We start from the raw sequence: 24223 nt of genomic DNA on the forward strand, positions 1-24223 counted from the left end.
TAGGGTTTTGGAATCTAGTCTACTCCTAGGAATGTAAGAAACTATGGATAGCTTAGTGAAGTCTACTTGACTTTGCTTTGCCATAGAAAACAATAACTCCACAAAGATAGTGTGATATTCTAAGGTAGTTTTATGATGTTTAAATCACCACCAACAACATAGATACCATCAAGAGGATGCATACCAATGAGTAAGTAGAGCAATCAAAGTTAAGTTTATAATGAGTTCATTTGACCATGCAAGATACTTCACAATCGGTGAAATACTAGTAGTATGAACATGAAAATTTTACTATTAAATCATCCATAATAGCTTCCATCCATCTAATCAACATCATCTAACATGAGGATACAACAAAAACCTATGCAATATATAGAAGAAACAACATATTCTACCATAAATTCAATGAAAAGGATGTTTATTTACAAGCTTGACAATAATTTCTACCTTCTCCTCCTACCCTACTCATAATTACTAAGTTGGCTTCTTGTTATCGACCTATTAACTATTGACTATTAACCTTTACAAATGAGGAAAATGAACCTTTATAGTGCTTTCATTACAATTTGAATGGTCAGGATCAAATCCACATCAATGGCCAAGATTGCAAGATAGAAACTCTAATTAGGGTTTGTTACACCCATTAAATAACATTTAATACTTACCAATCATAAAATTACAATAAATTGGACATGTCCTTTGAATGCTTGACCAATAGATGATGAGGGTAGGTGCATCAAACTTTGTGCCCACATGTGGTAGTCCACCTTGTTGGATGAGCCCAATGCATTGAATCTGGATGCCTTGAATTGAAATGAAGTGTGAAGGTAATGACTTGGTGCCACCTCAACTTGCTTTTAATAACTCATCACAAATGTTTGTGACTCATGCAATATCTCTTGATACTCAATATTTCCAAGTGCCCATTGTGATGGTGGAGGGAATGAGATGATGGTGGGAGATTTTCCAAATTGCATCATCTTCTAACTTTGATTTTTTTTTGAACTATCTCCTTGACCTTGAATCCCCTCATTGGAAGCCTCCATCTTGGATAACTCTTTTGATGTACTGGCAACAATTAAATTCAAGATATTTGTATGTTCCTCCCTTTAAGTGGATTTCTACACTTGCCTTGTAGTGCCTTTATTTGTGATGGAAGTTCCCCTATCCGCTTTCTTGCATGAGTTTGATACTTAACTTCTTTATGTTGTATTTGTTTTTCTTTCACTACCTTCATTTTCTTGCATGCCTTGTCCTTTGACACTCTTGTAATGTTGCAAATCCTCTCACCCCTTTGCAATTTCACTTCAAGTTGATGAACTTTCATGTTGAGTACAATCTCATTTCTTGTAGTGAAATTCTCTTTCTTAGTGATGTATAAGCTCTTCATGATGTTGAGTTCCTTCTCCTCAAGGAGTGTGAAAACCCTATCATTGATTCCTTCATGACCATGACTTCACCTTCATTTAAAATCAAACAAAATGAAGATGGAATCAAACTGTTTCTTCCCTCCTTAGTTAGACCGATTGTCTTGATGTTGTCTTGACATGTGAATGCTTCCCTTGAACTTGATCCGCTTGACTCCTCCATGTGGGTGAGTCATTTATGTTGTAATATCTTCTCCCCATCATTCCACGCATTGATTCTCTGCATCAAAACTTCAATTTTGATTTCAGATATTTTTAAGTTCTAATTTTTTGCTTTCAAGGTTTGCACTCTTGTTGGAATTGACTTAATTCCGATTTGAATCTATCTTATTAAGTGCTTGATCTAATCTTAAACCTCCTCGATTTTCTGATCTCCATCTTTGGTCAAGCTTGTTCTTCTTTGTTGAAATGCTCCTTGTAGTTCCCTCCTTTCCTCGTGTTGATGGATCTCATGCTACCTTGTTTCCTTGTGTCAAACCTAAAAAGAACACAATTAATAAAATGAAACTCAATTTACGTCTTCCTAATGCATAAATGAAAACAACAGTATGTTGATGGTGAAAATGAGTTGCTGCTGCTTTTGGTCAACATAGAATAGAATGCTAAGTGTATCCTATTCTCACTTGAATAAGGAAATTCTTAGTGCTATTGGGGCTAAACACAAGAGATAACTTTGAGGCTCATGTTTTTAGGTCTTGACTAGCTAAGGATAACTAAGTGTTGATGTGTTTCCTTGGTAAAACACAAGGGGAGTTACACCGGCTATGAGGATAAAACTTTTATGACACGTTTTACAAGAAACTTTAAGACTTTAGAAGCCTTACATTCATCAAATGTTTAGTATTCATGATTTTGTCCTAGATACTTCGTAACACATTTTTTTGAAAATAAATAGCAAAAAGGAGGGGTTAGAGAGATTGATCTATCCTGGATAGAGCAACTTCCAAGTTAGTAGACGAAGTCTTCAAAAAACCAAGCCTTTCTTTTCTAGGTTTTTGGACACAACTCAATAAAGGCCGGTGCAATCTTCAAGGGATTAACACATATTTTTAAATTGTTAAATGCATACACTAAACTCTAAATATACATAGCATTTCAACACAACATCTAGCAATCGAACAAAGATTCATACATTGTTCAATCTAACTATACACAACAAATAAAAATTAGTTAACTCCCAATGATATTGTTGGCTAGTGATTTGTGACTGTAGACAACTAAAACTTGCACAATGAATTCAATGAATTTTATTCATTTAATTATCCCTAATTCTTCATATTAATTAAACTAAGGTTTAACTGATATCTCCTTTTCTTCTATTTTGACCATTAATCAAATTAAAGATTTGATTAATATTCCCCTTCTTCTATCTAAGCCATTTAATTAAATATAAATTTATTTGAAAATCCCCCCACTTGCAAAATCCTACAAATGCAAGTTGTATCCCCTTTTTGGCCAAATTGAATCATTTTAATTTTCCAAGATTCCCAATTCCTCTCACCCACTTGAAAAATCCTACATTTTCCATTGTTCCCCTAATCATCCTTCTAGAAGCCTCCTAATCCCATCCTAATCATGTCTAATCTCCTAATCATTTCCCATCCCTAAACTTGGGGGAGTCACTTCTCCAAATTTGGGGAAAGTATTAAAAATGTGTTGAAGACTCTACCTTCTTCAACAAGCTAACTTGTTGAGTTCCCCAAATTTGTAAGGCTCTTACAAATTAACCCCCAAAGTCTTCTAAGGCATTTAATGTCTCTTACAAACCCACACCCTTTAGCCATGATGGTTGTCCCTTTAACCATTTTCCCATGTTGCACAAGAGTTTACCTCTTGGGTAATATCATGTCTCCCAAGTTAATGACATTATCCAATGATGTCACTCCTTGAGGTTATCCCTGATTGCTTTCTTAGCATCTAATGCTTGTTTAACATCCTCTTAAGCCCTCTCAAGGTGACATTTGTCAACGCTTGTTTAGCATCCTCTCAAGCCCTCGCAAGGTGACATGTGTCAACGCTTGTTTAGCATCCTCTCACGCCCTCTCAAGGTGACATTTGTCAACTTGGGATTGGATTGAATCTCCCCCATGGATTGATAACTTTCAATCCTAGCCCTTGTTGAGATTACTCAATCTCAACCATCCATTTCTCTATTTTGCTTATAAATAGAGCCCATTCCTTCTTCAATCAATCTAATCCTCTTGTGCATCCAAATTATAGTCATTTTGTAGGTTAAGGAGCTCATATTGTAATATTCAAGCATCCAAGTCTTCAAGCATTAGCATTATAGCACTTAGCATTTGTATCATGCTTTAGGCCATTTTAGTTAGCTTAATTTCATATAAATTACTTAGTTTTCGTCTTCATCTAGCTTATTTAGTTCATCTTAATCTTAAATTTGGAATTAGCATAGCTTCATCTCATCTTCATCATCATGATCATATCTAGTTTTGCATCTTGCATCCTTAGTTTTCATCCACCATCTCACAATTCACTAGGATCTTAGTTGCATTCATTTTGATCCTAGAATCATCATTTAAATCTCGTTCTCTAAGTTGACATCCAAGAGATCAAGCGCTCTTCCAAGTGAGGGCCACCTTAAATCTTAAGGATCTTTAGAGATAGAGGAGCATGAAACTATTTTGAGATTTTTTGGTTCGCTAACATGTTTTTTATGATTACTAACTCTAATGCAATGTTTCATGTGTGTGTGTGAGGTGTTTTCCTTGCATTGCAAGTTGATCCTACATTCCAGCACAGTGACCACACCAACACATAATAAAGTTTCCCAATGGTCACTTTATCTTCTCTTGATCAAAATCATGTGTATGCTAAGATTGTAGGAAGATCATACATTGACTCCAAGTTTCCAACTACATACTAGAGACTTTTTGATGGGTATAGGCTCATTTGGCTTTCATATTTGTTGGTAATCCAAGGGGATTTATGTTTGGATCATTCTTTCACTTCTTTGCTATGGCTGGAACTTCATCATTGAATATAGAAATTCTGTGATGCTTCTGGTTTGAATGATCTGAATCAGAATGAGCTGAAATTAAAGGGTAAAGGGTTTAGAAAGACCAAGCTAAATCTAAGAACTCAATAGATAACAATGATCTAAGCAAGATCAACCACACTTTACTTCGCCACTAGTAGACAACTACATAAAGAGGGTGCAATCTTCAGAGGTTGTATTTGTAATATTTTAAACTGTCATTGAACACCATCAAAGAACAATATTCATCCAACAATTTAGATTAAGAACACAGATATAAGAGCTCAGTCCAACCTTGCTCTGTGGATAGAAATCATTTATCAACAAAAGGTACGAGCAAGCGATCTCACCATAAAACATTGCAATAAAATTCGTTCATCTAAATGCTTGAAACAAATATAAACTAATTGAGGAAGGTAAAACCATGCAAGCCACAAAATAATACAAGTGAAGGCCATTAGAGAACAATGCATCATTGTTATTATCTCAATAACTTATCGCAACAATTTCATACAATCTCCCTGTTTTACAAATGAAGGGGTGGCCCCTTTTTATAGGCCTCCAAGAGGAAAATGGATGATCGAGATTACAAACCAATCAATGGCTAAGATTGAGCATGCAAAACCCTAATTAGGGTTTGACCAAAAAATCCAAGTATGGCACTAGGTAATGGGAATAACAATCAATTGAAGAATCACATCACTACCTATTAATTGCTCTTTGCTCCCAAAAATGGCATCCATAATGCAATAAATGTCCCATTACATTCAAAATCACCCAATATGCATTAATGAGTCACTACCTCCTTGAATATGCCAATCGCCATGCAATGAATAAGCCACCACTCAATCAAAACGTCCACCAGCAATAAATGTGCCACCATGCCACCATGCCTTCATGCAATCAATAGATTTTTCGTCCAAAACCAAACGACCATTATCTCGTTCATTTATGGTGAATGTGACTTATCTAGCTATGACGACTTCCATCCCTCCTAAGATACACTTGGCATAGTCTCCAGTCTGAATTCCAGCAGTGAAATGTCCTCTTCACACTTGGAGAAAAGCTTCTCCATCTTGATGCCGCTTTGGAAGAATTTTAACAATTTGTCCACTTCTAAAGAAATCTTGTACATCTGGAATTCCAAGAGAGAGAATATTTCCAAAGAGATTTTTGTCCAGAAGGGAAATTTTGATGTTCTTGTGCACACTTTGTCCTGTAGGGAGACTTTTCCATCAACTAACCACTTTTTCCATGTCTGAGGAATTTTATCCTATCCCAAATCCCGGAGAAAGAAAATCTCACAACCAATTTTTCTCGTTCTTTGAAATTCTTCACCTTGGACGCATTTCTTGCCCAATGAAGGAATTTTTTAAAATTTTGAAAATTTCCTCCTTAGCCTTGAATTCCACATTTTGTTTTGTCCTTGGGCACATTTTGAAGGTAGTGAAGGATTTATCTGAAATAGACATTTTCCCCGTAGACCATGTTTTTGCATTTTCTACTTGTCTTGGAGCACATTTGCTAGGAAGCAAAGGAATTATGAAAAGTTAGACTTTTCTTTCTTGATGTCATTTTGGCACCCATTCCTTTCCTAGTGCAATTTTTTTCCATGCTGAAAGAAATTTTAGATGTGGGGGGGAATTCCTCTTTAACCTCATTTTGGTGTCCAACTTTGACCTTGATTTTACTTTGCTCTCATGGAGGGAATTTCTTGAGGTCTTGAACGTATTTTGACCGTGCAAGAGGAATTTTGGTTGGAGGAAATAATTCATCCTTAACCATGTTCTAGTGCTCCCCTTCTATCTAGGGCATATTTTCTTCATGATGGTGAAAATTTCACGAAGGAAAGAATTTCCTCCCTACATTGGTTTTAGTGCTCCAACCTTGACTTGGGCACAATTTCCACCTAGCGAAGGAATTTTGACTTGGAGGAGATTTTCCTCCTTTTCTTGGTTTTGGCGCTCCAATCCTGACTTGGGCACATTTCACATATGGAGGAATTTTGGATTTGGGAGGAAATTCCTCCTCATCCTTACTTTACTACCCTATCCTTTGCTTGAGAACCATTTCATTGTGGGGAAGAAAACTTGGAATTTTAAAAAATTTCTCAACCCATTTCTAGCACCTTCTTTCTTCCTTGGGTGCCATTTGACTAGGATGAAGGAATTCCTTGAAGATTGGAAATTATTTCTTACTTTGTAGAATGTACCTTCTTTCCAGATTTGACTGCCATCTTTGGATTTGAGGAAGATTTCTCATGCCTTTGTAAAATTCAAAAGAAGTTCTAGACTTAGCAATTTTTCTTATCATCTACCTATTTTTCCACTTTTCTGGATTTGGACTTGAATTTTCTGGAATGCTTTGCTATCAATGTCTTGTCAACTGCATGAGATAGACCTATAAAAAATAGACTTACTAAAAATAGTAAGTACTTTCGAACATCAAATTCAGGCAAACCGGGACAAGGTGACACTTAATAAAAATAAACACAACTAAAAATAGTAAGTTTGTTTAAAAATAAAATTAGGCCAATTTAGGACACAATGAAACTTAATAAAAATAGCAAGTGCTCAAAATTTGCTCAAATTTCTTTAGTAGCTTCCTTGAAGGGCTCTAAATTCATTGCAACATTTACATTTTCCAAAACCTAAGAAAATGACCTCAAATCTAAGTCTGAATGACAAAAATTCTAAAATAGACAAAACAAGCTTTAGACTTAGTCAAATTTGCTAAAAACACTTGCAGACTTGATCAAAATTTACCAAGACACTTGCAGACTTGATCAAAATTTACCAAAACAGTTGGAAACTTGGGTAGATCAAGGAGATTTTTGTGAAAAGACCCAAAGAACGACAACCAAAAGACCAAGAGGACCAAAAATGTAGGGGGTCTCCATTTGCAATGGGGCAATTGGTGAAAATGTCACAACATGTATGAATAGAAAACTCTATCAGATACTAACTTAAGAAAACCATTCCATATTAAAATGCATAAACGAAAATAAATAAAGGGGAAGAAGGAGAACTATGCACTCACATGAAATTCATACACAAACTATCCTTCAATAGTTTCTGTATTAATTTTGGTAGAGTTTCAACAACAATTCTTAAGCTTCTTACAAAAAATAGGAGAGAACAAGCTCTCTTTTATAGATTTTCACAAACTAGATGAATGGCCAAGATTTAATCCATTAAATGGTCCAAATGCATCCATAAAACATGCCCCACATACCTACTAGAGGATATATTTCACATCCCAACTAATTTTACAACTACCAGTGATTAAGTCCCCTCAAAAAGCAAACTATGCAGAGCTCAAGAGAAGAAAAGGGTACTTTTTCTTGTTGAGGAAATAACTAACTATGGACATACCTTTGCCTGATGCTCGCTTTGCCTGAACATATTCTTGGAACTTAACCAAGACATATCTTATCTCTTGTCTGGAAGGAATGGGCATATGGTCCATTCGTTAACTGGTATCCATAACATGATTCTCCACCATTTTCAAGTGCTACTGCTACTTATCCTTGTTGGCTTCATACTCACATATCACAACACACAACCTACTAGCAACCACCATGTCATCCTTGGAGTATGGAGCCTAATCATTCTTCAGTTGGCTTTTCTAGAGAAGCCTCATCATGTCAATTTCCATGTTGGGATTTTTATCGTCGATTAGACTCTATAGAAATAGGGAGCAACTATCTTCTATGAATGCAACACTATTTTCACAAGTCTCCCATCCTTCATCAATGATGTTTAATATGTCTCTCTTTAATCTCAAGGCCCGATTCCAATCCTCAATGGTTCTGAATTCATGTGTTTCAATAATATATTGGCCTATGGGAATCTCAAGGAAGGTCCACAAAAAGGCATTCATGAGGGAAATTGGATTATTAAGCAATTTTTTCAAGTCTTTCACGCTCTTTCTAAGGGTCTCCATTGATTGCAGATGTTGTTCCATCTCATGCTACAAGGAAATTATTTCCTTGAGCATCTGGTTTCCTTTCTCAATTATATCCTTGAACTATTCTTGTGTTACTCTAGAAGTGCTCCTTATCTTTTCAAACTCATATGTTTCCTTTTGTGTGAATATCACAGGAGGGACATATGACTCTTTTGCTTTCTGCAATGGCTTGAGCAAGTGGTTGATGTACCTCTCAGCCTATTCAGCCTGAGCTTTATACATCTCCTTTTCATCCATCTCTTTCTTCAATCTTCTTAGTATTGCCTTGGAGGAGTCTCAAAATTCCTCAACTTCCTATTTTCTGGTTGCTCTTCCCATCTCTACTTATAAAATGTGGTAATCAACAAGAGTTACATCCTCGACTAATTTATCTGATGGTGGAACATAAACAAGTACAACCTGGTTTTGATGAGCATCCTTGGTTATCTTTGAGTAGGACCTTGGATTCTTCTTTTCCTTGACTTGAGGTTGTCCTATTCGAGCAAATAAGTCCTCAAGGCTTAGGGGTGGCCTCGTTGTTGTTTTCTTTTATATCTGGGTCTGCAACCACACAGGTGGTGCGGATTGGATGGAGGTGGCCACAATTTCCTTCGCCTACTATCCAGATTCCACAACTGACCCAATATTCACCTTCTTTTGCCCGCCCATAGATACAGGTTGGTTCTCATCAACATCTTGCTCCTTTCCTCGAGTTGAGCTTTCCTTGATTTCACTTAGTATTTGTTGATGTATCTCGGTGTCTTATTGTTCTCCACCTCTATTTGTGTCCTCTTTGTCATCCAATCCTACAAGCAAGATTTCTCTTTCCTCAATTTAATTTACAGGATTTTGTAGATTAATAATTTGTATTTCTTGCTATTGGAGATTTGACTCTTCTAAGTTAGTTGTCTTGACAAAGACCGATTCTATTTGTAGCATGGGAAGAGTGGGTTGGCATCCCATGACAGTTGCATCTCTTGCAACAACAAAGTCCTCTTTGGAGGTAGATGCAGTAGATGGTCACCTTATCTTCAATTTCTTGCAAGTGGGAGCCTTAGGTGACAAATTTTTTTCTCTTCTGGACTTCTTGGGTACCTTCGGCTCTTTAGTGTATTTTTTCTTCTTTCTTTTCTTTTGAGGCTCTTCTTCATTGTCCTTATTTTCTTCATCTTCTTGTGCTGCAACAGGTACCTCTTCTTCACTTTTTGATTATGGATACTTGAGGCCTCCCATCAAAATATAGGTGAATTTCACACCCTCACATGTAAGCTCTTTGGTACATTATTGTATCCAAGCATTAGTAAATTTCTCAGGTTCCCTCATTATCACCTTCAAATTGGTTATAGGATCTTGAGACCAATTGATCAAAGACAGTGGACGATCCTTGATAGAGTCATAGGTGTGGTGTTGCAAGCAATTCCAGTCATCAAACATTTGGTCTGGATCTCAGGCATACTCATAAATTCTAATTTAGTACATGATTAGTCTATAACACTCCCTTCTTTGGACCTTGAAGTCATCACTACAATTGATCTAGTAGTCTTCTATGTTCACCTTATGTTTATAGTTCCCGTCATAGGCCTTCCGTCCCAACCCTTCAGGATCAAAGTTTTTCCTATGGGGGTGCTCTTGCAAACCATATGATGCCAACTCCTCTGTTGAGTGTTCTACTTGGGCAACAATTTTTTAGATATACATTGTTGCCCCCAATTGCCATTGGAAATGACACCCCAGTGACCTTTTCTCTGAGGATCTTCCTTGTTGCATTTGTTTGTCCATTCACCTCCAGGAGTACCATTTTATCTGTGGGGTATTTAGGGAGTTTGTATGGTGATCTTGCAAATCCAGAAATTCCCAAGTAAGAGAATCTAGGAAATTGTATGAACGATGCCTTGTTTTGTTTCACTAGCACAATTGCTTGTTTGGACAACCTTTATTGCAGTCCTTCTTGCATTATTCTGACCATTCCCATGGTAAAAGCATCATTCACTCTCTCATATTGGGCCACTACATTTTCTACATTGTTCCTTTCCCTTTGGCCTATTTTGTGATAGTGAAGCTGGGGTTAGTATTCATGCACCTTCATCTGCCTCTCCCTATTTTTAATCTTGCCAAGGCGGATCAGTTCCATGAGCCTCGAATGTCGAGCTAGCATATACACCACATAAGATGACATGGTGAACATCCTCTTTGTTGATAGTAGCAGGTCATCTGCTCATGAATGTTGTCACTAATTATCTAAGCTCAGTCTAACTTGATCTTGCCCCCAAAAACCTCCTCTGCATAGTAGAACATCGATTCCTTGAACAAGTTCGAGTGGGGTAATCCCATGATGCGATTGATGAGGGTGGCCATATCCCCATACTCTTTGTTCAACTTACTCCTATAGGTCTTTTTAAGGATCTTGTAGTTGTGGGGCCTTGTCTCCCTAAACCAATTCTCATTCATTTTATTTTTGCATTTAGTCAGGTTTTTGCCATATGTTTTTTGGGCTTCATCCATCTACACAACTATCGCATCCTCATGGACAAGAATGCCAAAGACCTTTGTGAGGGCCTTAGGAGTAAAACCGACAATCACCATTTCGTTAATGAGCACCACCCTTTTTGTTGGTTTATAGTGCTTGGCACACTCCACAATCAATTCATAGTTTTGGATAGCCTGCATAAAACCAACAACCTGTGCTATCCCATTCTACACCATCATTTGTGCTCTCCCAGTTGGATTTGGGCAATACATCCTATCCTTGAATTTCTAGATGTTAATGTGCCCAAACTCTATATCCCTAACATTTTCCCAACTACTCTGAACCTTTGTGTCCTGCAACACTCCTTCGTACTTGTACTTCATTTTGTCCAACTTACGAGGATTCTTGACTTTAGATGTTTGAGATGTTCCTAGTGCTTCAGGTGCCTTGGAAGAGTCAACCACCTTAGGAGGCATCTACTCTACACACCAAGATGTGAATTATGAGATTTTTCGATGAATAAAATAAGGGTTATATTTTCCCAAGATGTTGTTAGCATATAAACATCAGCACAATGATGAAAATGATCCATCTTTTAAATTGAGTAACAAAACATAAGGGCAAATTTGAGCATTAAATTGACAATGAATAATTTTTCAGTTTTCAATGTACATTCCATAACTTATGTAAATTTTTGAAGTAGAGTTTGATGTGCATTATATCATTAAATACCAAAATTTGACAAAATCCAAAGAAATTTTTGAGGTTGGCAAGCTGGTTGGAAATAAGCCTTATTTCATTTTTTGTGTTGTAAATCCCGAGTTTTGAGCCGACAAGGTATTTTTCTAGTTTTTCTTTCAGCTCGTGTGATTTGTTTGTATAATCTAGGGTTTACACTGCATGAATTTTGAATAAAGTTTCTAAAATATGCAAACCACATGTGTTGATTTTAAACCTAGGGTTTTATGGCCACGTTTTATTGCTAATTCAACACGGCTTAGCAAGGGCGAAAACATACGTTTAAGTTATTTTTCTGAACTTGGTTATTTTGCAAACGTTTTAAGTGATTTGAAACACTAGATTTTTATTGGCAAGGGAGTGAACCAAACAAAACATGACTACTTTTCCTAACAATGCCAAACATTGATTTCATAGAAGTAGTTGTTTTGAAATGACTTCATACTTTGGTGTTTTTTCTTGGCTTAGAAGGAATCGAAAGCAATATACTTTACGCTACCCTTCTTGGTAAGGTCAATTTTCATTTGGCGTTTTTTATTTTAAGTGTTTTGACATTTTAAAACTAGTATAGTGCTTATCTTTAGAGAAATATGGATTAAGTACTTCAAAAGATATCATATTTGTTCATTATTCCACTTACAAAATAATTATATTATTATATTGTAATTACTATTAAATTATTATTATATTATGATATTGTAATCAATTAAATTATTATTATGATATTACTATATTTTTATATTTTTATTAAACTCTTTACCAAAACAAAAAATATTAATTATTATTATATTATCTTATCTTTATATTATTATTATAATTTTAGATTGACATAATTACAAAGTTAACTCTTTTTTTTTTATCAATCATAGTTGAAGCAATATTCGCTTTTGACTAGAGCTATGAACCAGTGAGACCACATTTTTGAGGTACCTAAGCATCACCTTATCTCTCCATTACTTGTCTGTGGGACACATGCGCCTTGAGTAGACTTGAACCCAAGACCTCCCATGTAGGAGGCTTATAGCTAACTACTACGTTGTGGGGTCATACCCCCTATGTGACTCTTAATATGATGGAGATAGAAAAAATTGATTAATAGTTAACCTCGGTGAATAGTAGTTGAGAGGAGAAAATAAATTAAATATTTCTTTTCTTTTCATGGATTTGTGTCACAAATAGGTCAAATTTAATGCTTCTAGTTTTTATTAACACATGTTTGTGCATCCATTATGAGAATGTAATATGCCCTCATTGCAATAAAGTTGGATCTTTTTTGGTGTTTTCTTAGGCGATAACAAGGGTGTTGGAAGAAAACAATTTTATTTTTGCCTTGGTAGAAATATCGATTTTGTCTTATGGTAGAAAATTCAAGCTCTCATTGCTTTAATCACAAACCTCGATTTTTTTATCGATTTTGGCAGGTGCGTGGGGGTTTGAAAAACAACACAACCTAAGAGATTTACAAAACGTTGAACTTTGATTCATTTTCCTACTTTTTTGAGATTTTGACTTTAAACGCCTTAAAACAAAAGTAGGCGTTTTTTATTAGCATTTTCCAAAACCTTGGCAATAAAGTGTTTTCATTTCTTGTCGCAAAAATATCGATTTTAGAGTCATGCTTGAGACATTGGATTTTTCAAAAGTTTTAAGGCAATGGTTTGGGCACTATCTCAGTGCTTGGGCTTAACTTATTGTGACATCTTTCCCTATGCTTTGGGGGAAGGCCATGGCATTTAACTCTCAGTTTGGGCATTGGAGGTCCTTTCCCTATGGTGATACTTAAACTTCCAGATTCAAGTCGACATGCACATCTTATTTGACTCTTTCCATGCCCCTCTCTCTCTCTCTCTCTCTCTCTCTCTCTCTCTCTCTGCCAAACAAACAGAGTTTATTTCAAGACCTCAACAAGGAAAACCAAAGGAGGGGGGCCTATCAGAGATGAGGAGTGTGTGCAAGGCACAACATATTTATCACCCTATCATTCGCAAGTAAAGATTTTCTTTTCAGATATGAAAATGAATTATGATCTTGGAAATGATGCTATTGACTAATAAAATGATGGAAATTTCCCTCAATTAGGTCTACTATGGAATTCTCCCTATAAGCTAACAAAATTTGCTTCAATCTGAAGGGTAATTGATTAGAATTCTTCCCAATTCTGCTGGTCATATTCCTTAAAGTCTACTCTTATGTTATTTGCCTTCAATTTTTAATTGTTTATAGTTTTGATTTCAAATTTGTCCTTAACCTAATATAAATCATCTCCCCTTGAGTAGTATATAGTCTACCCTAGGCCTAATGAAAAGAAAACAAAGATGCGCTCAATTTGCTCTTAATATGCTGTGAATTTCTAAGGTGAATGCACTTGTCTGACTATGAACTTCACCTCTCTCAAATTTTTATTAAATTTGTCATAAAATTCACATGTATCTACTCTTGAGATTAATTGTCTCTGCACAAAATTTGCATTCTATTGGCATCATCCTTCTAGGTATAATTTGGATGTGTACCCCTTGTTCATAGATTTGTTGCTCCTCATTTGCTACAATTCACATCTTAGGTCTGCTTTAATCTACCCTAAAATTTCTTTAATTAATGATAACACAAGATGTTCTTCACTTCTTATATATATAACACCCTAAATATTTCACAAAACACTACTAAGGCCAACCTAGATCAAAATTCTACGTTTCTTTCAAATGGAAATCAATTACCCTAAGTTAGCCATCTTAAAATCATTTTCCTTTTTTGCTTTTAAAATTCAAAAAAATTCCAATCATAATCAAGTCGTCCAGCTTCATTTCCCCCCTTTAGCGCTTGCACTCATATTTCTAAAGGTTATTATATTGTTCTCCTAGGTTGGCCAACTTGTGAATATATCTATTTTTCTTTGAAATTTTCAATATCTAATTCAGGTTGGCCCTTCAAAATCAAAGCCTAAATGTATATAAATAAGAGTGAAGTGTCCAACATTGAACACAATTCAAATCAACATCAAATATTAAATATGCTTTGCCTTTAAGGCTACAAATTAGGATGGGAATTAGGTATGCTCCTAGAGTTTTAAATCTAATTTTTACATTTCAGAGTTTGAGTTTTTTTACATTTTAAAGTCTGATTGCTCATTATCCACCAAGGCCAAGCTTTTTTATACGAACTGGAAATACCTATAACAGGTTAGACTTTTGATGGGGCACTGGAAGTGCCCTATAATAGGTTGAGATTTTGTGGTACCACTATTAGTGCTTGGAGCATATTGGGGATTTGAGGGTAACTTGTATTTTTTGGGTGCTACTGACAGTGACATCAAGTAGGTCGAGTTTTTCACCCCCAAGTGGAACTGACAACGAGCAAGTCAGGGTTTTGAGGTGTCACTAGTAGTGACTATAAGTTGTTGTGGATTTTATGGTCCACTGATAGTAACATCTTCCTCCCCAATCCTTTGCATTCCTTCATTGTCATGATAACTTACTTTTCTTAAACATTGAAACCCTCATCTCTTAGTACCACAAACATTATATCTTTATGTCCTTGCGTGGAATTTTGAGTCCTAACTGGAAGTGGAAAAGGTTGGTCATGGTTTTGTAAGGTCACTAAAAGTCTCCATCAATAGATCATGGATTTTACTAGCAACTATAAATAACCTAAGGTGGCTCATGGATTTTTCCAATAAGTGGAAGTGATAGAAATTGGTCAAACATTTTACCCTCAAGTGGAAATGTTAGCAAGTAGGTCAAACTTTTAGGGGCAAGTGAAAGTCCTCAAAGGTGGGTCATGGATTTGGAGGGTCATTGGAAGTGACTTCAAAGAATGAATGTAACTTGCTCATTTAGCATTTCAAGTCATTTCCACTCATACTCAACAAACTCACCAACCTCAAGAAACATGCTTCAAAACATCAAAACTTACCTCAACAAGTGTTGATCTCACCAACAAAAAGGACATGCTCATCCTAGACAGGCATTTGATAGCCAATTGGAAGTCACCCAAGGTGATCAAACTTTTGGAGGGTCACTAGAAGTGGCTCCAAGAAGCTGGCCGAGGATGTAGGCACCAACTATAAGTGAGGATGAAGCAAGGTGTGGATTTAAGAAATCACTAGAAGTAACTTGATTTGTCTCTTTTCACTGCTTCTATCACTTCATCCATTTCAAGAGTTCTTCCTTCATCTTATAGAAGCAACCTCATCTTTACAAGGCTTCTTCATTATTTTGTATGCCATGACTACCCCTCACCAAGCATTTCACTTCATTTGATAGTTCTCCACACTTAGACTCAACATTCCTATCTTTGATTTTGAAAGTTGAATGGTGATGATCAAATGAAATGATCATCATAAATCATTCCATCACCAAGGAATTGAAAGGTAAACTGACCTTATTCCAACGTAAAGAGAGACATATGACTTGATCACTTTTTGACAACCTTGGGCACTGCATCTCCTTAAGTAAAAGGTTAATAGCTAAAGAGACTAAAATTATTACCAGGCCAAACAACTAAACTAAGACAACTAACGTAGAAAGAAAAAAAGAAGTGGGGGGTTAGTGTTTTGGTTTTCGAATATTTGCAATGGGGTGATGTGTGAAAATGTCACAATAGAGTGGTGACTCAATTCTAATGAAGGGTGGTGACTCAAGCCTTATGAAAGGTGGTGACCCTTTCACCAATAAAGTATAAAGGCGACCATTCCAAACATTCAAGGATCACCTATCAATCAGTATTCCAATCATTCAAGTCAAGCAAACAATCAATCATCAAATTATGCTATCAAACCAACACTCATTCAATCACCATTCACCAATATATAAATCCAGCCTTCATTACATTATCACTCACCAATACCTCAAACATACAATCGAAGGAAATCATTGAATCAAGCAAACAATCAACTAGCAAATCATGCTATCGAATCAACACATCAGCAAAACATCAATCACAAAAGAAGATTGAATCCTCTAGCACATACAAACTGAAACAATAGTATCAAAAACCAGACCAGTCAAGGTTGTAAATAGTTGATCAAGAAACAACATTTGAGAGATTTCAGTATAATCTTTACAAGCCAATATTATTGAAATAAATAACACTCACAAATATTTGTCAATCCATTACACACACAAATATATGTATATGTCTATGTACACACAGATATACATATACATATACATATACATATACATATACATATACATATACATATATATGTATATGTATATGTATCTGTGTACCTATATGTATATGTATATGTATTGTTGGCTATTTGAGGAATTGATTATGTGTTGCATTGATGTTTGTCATTGATGTCAACACTAGCTATTTTGGTTGTCTACCGGGTTCCAATAGAGTGGTTGGATTGTGATGATGATCAGGAGATTCATCTCTGGTATGCTTTGGTTTGTGGTATTAGTTTGGTTCAGTCATTCATGTGGTTCAGGCATGTATCACATTCAGTTGGTTCGGGATTTGGTGATCCAGAAGCTATCATTTGTTCTAGTAAGCTTTTTGGTTACCGGTAAGGGTTTTACTGATAAAGATTTTGTTAATTTTTTTTTATAGATTTGATAAGTGGTGTTGGTGTGGTTTCTAGAAGGTTATCAGGATGCTGATGGTTATCGTACTCATGTTCTAGTTGATTGATGGTGTTGCATTTGGCTTATGGCGACCTATTTTAGGTCTAGTGTTATTTTGCTTAGGTTATGGACCAATTTGTGTAACGTGTTGATGGATGCTCTCGATGCGTTACCGATTGGATTTATTGATTGGTTTATGTTGTTTCGACCTCAGGCCGACTTGGATTATCATTGGTTTACGGGTTTATGTAATGGATTTATTGTCTTATCTTTTAGGTGGTCGACCTAATTGTTTAGGTCTCAGGTTTGTATAAATATGATGTAAGATCTCTTTGTAGATCATGTATGGTATGGGTTATGGTTATGGGATTATCTGTGTGTGAATAAAGTTGTAATCATATGCAAAGGTTTTGGTCGATCATAGGTGATTGAATTGGGTTTGTGTAAGAGGTTTTAGACCTCTGACATTGAGCTTAACCGAAACTGTACTAAGGCATTCGAGATGCTATTCTTGTAGTTCAATCATCTTTCCAAATTGTAATTTGAAGATATTTTGTAGTCAATGAGGCTCCTTTGTGATGAGAAGTGTGCTTCGGGCAGTGTGTCTTCCTGCATTTGCAAGCCCCTTATTGTAATCATATACTTACTGCAGAAGTATTATCTGACTGTGGGTAGGCTTCCCACTGTGGTTTTTCCCTTTACCTAGTTTTCCACGTACAAATCTTGGTGTTATGTGCAGTGGATGGATGGTAAATTTTCTATGATTTATGTTTGTGCTTAATTGCTATATCTACTATTCCGATATCTGGTTTATGCATTTCGGTAAAAGGTTTTAAGTGCTTAAAGTTTCATTATCTGTTGACAACTAATCCACCCCGCCTCTCAGTTGTCCATCGGTTATCCTAACAACGTATATGTATATGTATGTGTGTGTATGTGTGTTCATATTTAATATTTTGATGATGCTCAATAAGATTATTGCTTAAGTGTATGCCTCTATGGTAGTAAAAATATATGCATATTATTTGAAATCTACCTTTTGGGAGAGGGCTTGAGGTGTAAGAAAAGGGTGACTAATAGGCTCATGAGTAGGTCATCCTAGAAGGACCATAGTGGCCTAGGACAAAGAGTGAACTTACAAAGTCAAAGAACCCCCTTATAACCTCCCCGCAATCCCACAAGATGACAACTGTCTTCCAAAAAATAGGACATGAATGGGGAAAGCACGTACAAGCTACCAAGGAAGCAAGAAGGTTGCAGTAGACATCCACTCTTGGGCTTGGTATAAAAAGGCTTCAAGAGGACCCATCATGTCTCTTCCTCCAAACCCCAATATGCTTGTGTAGTATTATTGATAACCTATGAATATGATATGGTTTTCCTAACGCTAATGATTGAATACATATATGTATATGTATGTATGTATGTGCACACACACACACACACACACACACACACACACACATATCATATGTTATGATTTCAGAATTCAAACCCAGGAATCATGCTATTTAAAGAGATTTACTTTTTGGTAATATGTAACCCTAACCCTAATTTGTTGCAAATTCAATTTCTAGGGAAAATTGGGAAAGGGACATTACAAGATTAATAAATGATTGAATTTATATGATATCCATTGGAGAGGACACTTAAAAGTAAGAGAAACATGAATGGGGAAAGCATGTACAAGCTGCCAAGGAAGCAAGAAGGTTGCAGTAGACATGCACTCTTGGGCTTGGTATAAAAAGGCTTCAAGAGGACCCATCATGTCTCTTCCTCCAAACCCCAATATGCTTGTGTAGTATTATTGGTAACCTATGAATATGATATAGTTTTCCTAATGCTAATGATTGAATATATATATGTATGTTTATATATGGATCTCTTTGTAGATCATGTATGGTATGGGTTATGGTTATGGGATTATCTGTGTGAGAATAAAGTTGTAATCATATGCAAAGGTTTTGGTCGACCATAAGTGATTGAATTAGGTTTGTGTAAGAGGTTTTAGATCTCCAATATTTAGCTTAACCGAAACTGTACTAAGACATATGAGATGTTATTCTTGCAGTTCAATCATCTTTCAAAATTGTAGTTCGAAGATATTTTGTAGTCAATGAGGCTCCTTTGTGATGAGAAGTGTGCTCCAGGCAGTGTGTCTTCCTGCATTTGTAGGCCACTTATTGTAATCACATACTTATTGCAGAAGTATTATCTGACTGTGGGTAGACTTCCCACCGTGGTTTTTCTCTTTACTGGGTTTTCCACGTACAAATCTTGGTGTTATGTGTAGTGAATGGATGGTAAATTTTCTATGATTTATGTTTGTGCTTAATTGCTATATCTGCTATTCCGATATCTGGTTTATGCATTTCGATAAAAGGTTTTAAGTGCTTAAAGTTTCATTATCTGTTGACAACTAATCCACCCCGCCTCTCAGTTGTCCATCGGTTATCCTAACAATGTATATGGATATGTATTTGTATGTGTGTGTGTGTGTGTGTGTTCATATTTTATATTTTGATGATGCTCAATAAGATTAATGCTTAAGTGTATGCCTCTATGGTAGTAAAAATATATGCATATTATTTGAAATCTACCTTTTGGGAGAGGGCTTGAGGTGTAAGAAAAGGGTGATTAACGGGCTCATGAGTAGGTCATCCTAGAAGGACCATAGTGGCCTAGGACAATGAGGGAACTTACAAAGTCAAGGAACCCCCTTATAACCTCCCTGCAATCCCACAAGATGGGAACTATCTTCCAAAAAATGAGACATGAATGGGGAAAGCATGTACAAGCTGCCAAGGAAGCAAGAAGGTTGCAGTAGACATCCACTCTTGGGCTTGGTATAAAAAGGCTTCAAGAGGACCCATCATGTCTCTTCCTCCAAATTCCAATATGCTTGTGTAGTATTATTGATAACCTATGAATATGATATGGTTTTCCGAACGCTAATGATTGAATATATATATATATATATGTGTGTGTGTGTGTGTGTGTGTGTGTGTACACACACACACACACACACACACACGCACACGCACACGCACACGCACACGCACACGCACACGCACACGCACACACACACGCACACGCACACGCACACGCACACACACACACACGCACACACACACACGCTATTTAAAGAGATATTCTTTTTGGTAATATGTAACCCTAACCCTAATTTGATGCAAATTCAATTTCTAGGGAAAATTGGGAAAGGGACATTACAAGATTGATAAATGATTGAATTTATATGATATCCATTGGAGAGGACACTCAAGTAAGAGAAACAAATTAGAGGGAATACCTCACATATAGAAGAACACACCGCTTAATCTCAAGAGTTATGAGGAACTTAACGTTTTCAACAAGATGTTATCTCAATAAAGACAACTAAAAAAAGAAATAAAAGAAAATATTAGAAATCACCATTTGATGATCATTGTAGAGATTCAATGGAAGAGTTGTTTTCACACCACCCCCAATGCACTGCATTAAAACAACCGACACCTCTTCAAACCCACAATATGATTTCCCAATCCCACATAAATCTGAAACTTTCCAAGAATATTAGCATAATGAGTGGTTGGAATCATCCACCATTTCAAAACTTAGAGCAGAGTATTCACATAACCATGATTTCTAAACAAAACTAGTTCAGACAATAGGTGTTTTAAACACCTAAAAATATCTCATTGCTAATATGCACTAATTATTAGTCTTTATTAGTTAAATAATTCTTTAATTATTTAACTAATCTAATTATTATTCTTCTAAAAGTAATTTAATCATCACATTTTCATCATATTCTAATTATTCAATTTCTCCTTCCAATCATTTAACTTTCTTTTTTATAATTAATTAAATATTTATTATTTAATGAATTTTGAATTAACACCTTTAATTAAATAATCTTAATTTTTTAATTAAATCCAAGTTCCTAGTAATTAAATAATTTCTTTAAATTGTTTAATTAACTAATTATTTTTTACTAATTCAAAAATTCAAAAATCCCCAAATTCTAATTTTGTCTAATTTCAATAAATGTGCATTTCATTTCATGTTTTTGAAAATTGAATTTCAAATCAATTTCCTACAACAAATGTTAAAATCCTAACTGGTTTAGTTTGACTAAGCAATTAATTCAGCCAACTTCCCAATCAATTCAGTCATCTCCCCAATTAACTCAGTTAACTCAATCACTTTTTCAATTCCAAATCAACTTTTTAGAATAGCTCAATCAATTCAGATTCAATTCACTGATCAATCAACCTAGTTAATTCATCAATCAAATGAGATTATTTCTCAATCAGTTATGTCTCAAGAAATCTCCACCGTTGATCAATTATGTTTTTGAATGAATCTTGATTGTCCATTCCTCTCATCTATAATTTATAAATTGTACATAATTTTCCCAAATTCAATAACCATTATCTTCAAAATTATTGTGCCATCTTTATGTAGGAATCCTAGCACGACACTGAGAGCCACAAAATCACAATATTGGAGAAGAACAATGGAGGCTATGATTTTCATCAACAAAAGGGGTTTGTTTGTTTATTACTTATGCTTTGTTGATTTAGATTATCTATTTCATTGTTATTATGATTTAACTAATTAGATTGAAGTTTTGGTGGTCAGCTTTGATAATATGATTATTTATGACTAAATTTTTCGTAATACATTTGGTGAACCGGACATGAATCTACATCAACTTAACATGCTATCTATTTTTTGTGTTTTTGCACGTACAACTTACGGATCTTCGCATTTACATGTAGGTTTTCGCATGTGTATGAATAGTATTTTTGATACGGTCATATGGCATTTTGCATTTGTTAAGATGGTGTTTCGCATTTGTGCCTCAAGTGTTTCACATTCATCCAAGGTAAAAGCATGGTAAGACATTTAGGTTGTCTCTATTAGTAACTACCTCAACTTTTTTATTGTGATTAGTTTTCGCAATTCTGAAAAGTTAGTTGATCGGTTACAAATTTTATTTAAAATGCATCTAACCCCATGTCTCGTAAGATAAAAATTAAGATTGCAGATTCCAAACAACATGCAGAACATAGAAGACAACAAAGATATTTCTAGAAAACCTTGAGAGCAAAACAAAAACTAATTGAACCAGAGTTGGAAATCACTTATTTTTAGTATTAAAGACGTGTCCAAGCCTATATATTGAAATATAGAATGATCGAGGGGAGTGGATTAGCAATCAGATAATAATTTTTGAATTTTTAACCTTATGTTTTGCAAAAATCAAAATTGCAAGTTTTACAAAGAAACTAGTTTTGCATGTGTTCACTTTGTGTTTTGCATGCATTCAATCAGTATTTCGCAAGAATTAAGATATTATGTCACATGTGTTAATGTATGGTTTCGCATACATTCATTTGATGTGTCGCATAAGTTTGGTAATTTTTATTTCATTCTATCTTTGTCCTTTATCTCTGATTTGATTTTTTGGTGCTATTGATGGTTTGTCTTCGACGTGTGGCAAGGACAACAGAGACGTTTCAATCGACCCGATTTAAATTAAACTACTAACTCACATGCTTGCAGGATGTGTTTGTTTTTTATTTTAGTAGTTTCACAGTTCAATTTGGTACAATAAAATGGACATGCATGGTAACTCACACTTCAATTTGGGTTTAATAAATGGAAATGGATCCACCTTTTGTTTAGATTAGCTAAAAAATTGTTATCTTAAAAGGAAATGAACTCTTGTTTCTTGTCTCTTGAGCGCTTGCTCGATTTGTAGGTTGGACCCACTATTGCATTGAATACCTTTCCACCCACCTTCGAGGTCTTGGGAGAGAGGGAAAGGTAATAATGATACCTATTTTTTTCATTTGTAGTAGAGGGATATCTTTGATTGGAGATTTCATCACCCTATAAGGATATTTCAAATTGAGATACATTGGAGATATTGTCTCTCCTAGCAGGATCTCGAGCAATGTTTTTCGAGCCACTATATAAATATGATGGTCAAGCAACTGAAGTGTTGAGTGAATTCGACATATGTGGAGGCGCTCTCTATACTGATAAGCTCAATTAAAGCCTTAAGTGGCTTGCTTTGAGAATTCACCATTGGAATGGGATCCCTCAAAACATTACTACAAACCAACTATTTTTAGTAACGAACAATACTTACATTTGATGGTTTAGGGAGTGTGGATCGTACCCAGTAGCTACCTCTCATGTACCCTTCAAGACGAGACAAGAATCCCCTAGTTATAAAGATATCTGGATCGTCAGGGTAAGAGAATCTGGTATGCCCGAGAAGTGAGTGTTATGGTGGGGGAGCCAGTACTACCAGGATTTGTATCTATCAGTCTTTCTTGAGGTATTCTATTGTAGAGGCCCCATTGAATGGTTTCCATTTTCCAAACTAGGCTTGTAGTTATTTTCAATCTGTTTTCAAATGTTCTGATGTGAAAAACTAGTAAGAGTCAATCCCATCTCAAGCTAATCTAGGCCCTTTCATGTGTGACTCTGATTTTCAAAGTTTGTCTGCAGAAAACACATTGGCCATATTGTTTGTACTAGCTTTTGAGTGTTTGAAATTTACCATTTTACCAAAAACATAAAAAACTGAAACAAGATCCGAAAAACAAAACATTGACCCAACTCAAACTTTACACTATCTTATTCACACCTTTGCGATCAAAAGTTTGTCTAAGCCCATAGGTCCCATAGGTTGCATAATCCTGATTTTAACCTGCATTATCTTAACATTGAATCTAAACATGTCAATAGGTCATTGCATAATCCTCATTTGTACCAGCATTGTCTTAAGGTCAAGTCCAATCTTTGGTTTAGGAAGTAATCAAACCCATAAGTTTCATAGTCCTCATTTTGCACTTGCATTATCCCAAGATCAAGTCCAAACACTTGTTTAGAAATTTGTGAACTCAAGAGACCTCTCCTTATCAATCAATTTCTAATGAGTCTAGGTGCCCATACTCATATGTCTAGTATAGGGTATCGTCTATCAAAACTCAACTTAGCTCTAAAACAATCCTCATTACTTTTGAGAAGTGTCACCAATTTGGTCATTCACTTTTGC

General features: G+C 35.5%; 1 long non-coding RNA gene across 1 annotated transcript in view; it reads left to right on the forward strand.

Annotated features, from left to right (window-relative positions):
- LOC131062371 (uncharacterized) overlaps nt 1-22368 on the forward strand; it is a 97333-nt gene extending 74965 nt beyond the window's left edge. Inside the window, exons 3-4 of the long non-coding RNA XR_009110879.1 lie at nt 21613-21695; nt 21930-22368. This is a non-coding gene — a long non-coding RNA (uncharacterized LOC131062371). The remainder of the gene's footprint in view (nt 1-21612; nt 21696-21929) is intronic.
- Nucleotides 22369-24223: the final 1855 nt, after the last annotated feature.

The sequence above is a fragment of the Cryptomeria japonica genome, chromosome 7, assembly GCF_030272615.1.
Source record: "Cryptomeria japonica chromosome 7, Sugi_1.0, whole genome shotgun sequence".
Classification (NCBI taxonomy): domain Eukaryota; kingdom Viridiplantae; phylum Streptophyta; class Pinopsida; order Cupressales; family Cupressaceae; genus Cryptomeria; species Cryptomeria japonica.